We start from the raw sequence: 422 nt of genomic DNA on the forward strand, positions 1-422 counted from the left end.
TGTGTGCTTGGAAGCAGACAGTCCCTCTAATCAGCGGGAAAAAAGAGCTATCCCTTCACCTTGCAGAGGGGACAAATGGCTCGAAGTATCCCTCTCTCTCGCTCTGATTCATTCTCTCTGTGTCACATGCTCTCTGTCTCACTCTATCTCCCCCTCTCTCTCTCCCTCCCATTCCTTCTATATCTCTCCCCCTTCCCCTCTGTCCCTCTTATTCTCCCTCTATGGCCTTCTCTCTCCCTCCCTTTTCTCTTCTCTCCATTCCTGTCATTCTCCCTCCATCCATCCCTTTTCCCCCACACCTCTCTCTCTCCCTCTCCCTCTCCCTCTCTCTCTCTCTCTCTCTCTCTCTCTCTCTCTCTCTCTCTCTCTCTCTCTCTCTCTCTCTCTCTCTCTCTCTCTTCTCTCTATCTCTCTCTCTCTCT

Source organism: Gadus chalcogrammus, chromosome 4 (assembly GCF_026213295.1).
Source record: "Gadus chalcogrammus isolate NIFS_2021 chromosome 4, NIFS_Gcha_1.0, whole genome shotgun sequence".
NCBI classification, from domain to species: Eukaryota; Metazoa; Chordata; class Actinopteri; order Gadiformes; family Gadidae; genus Gadus; species Gadus chalcogrammus.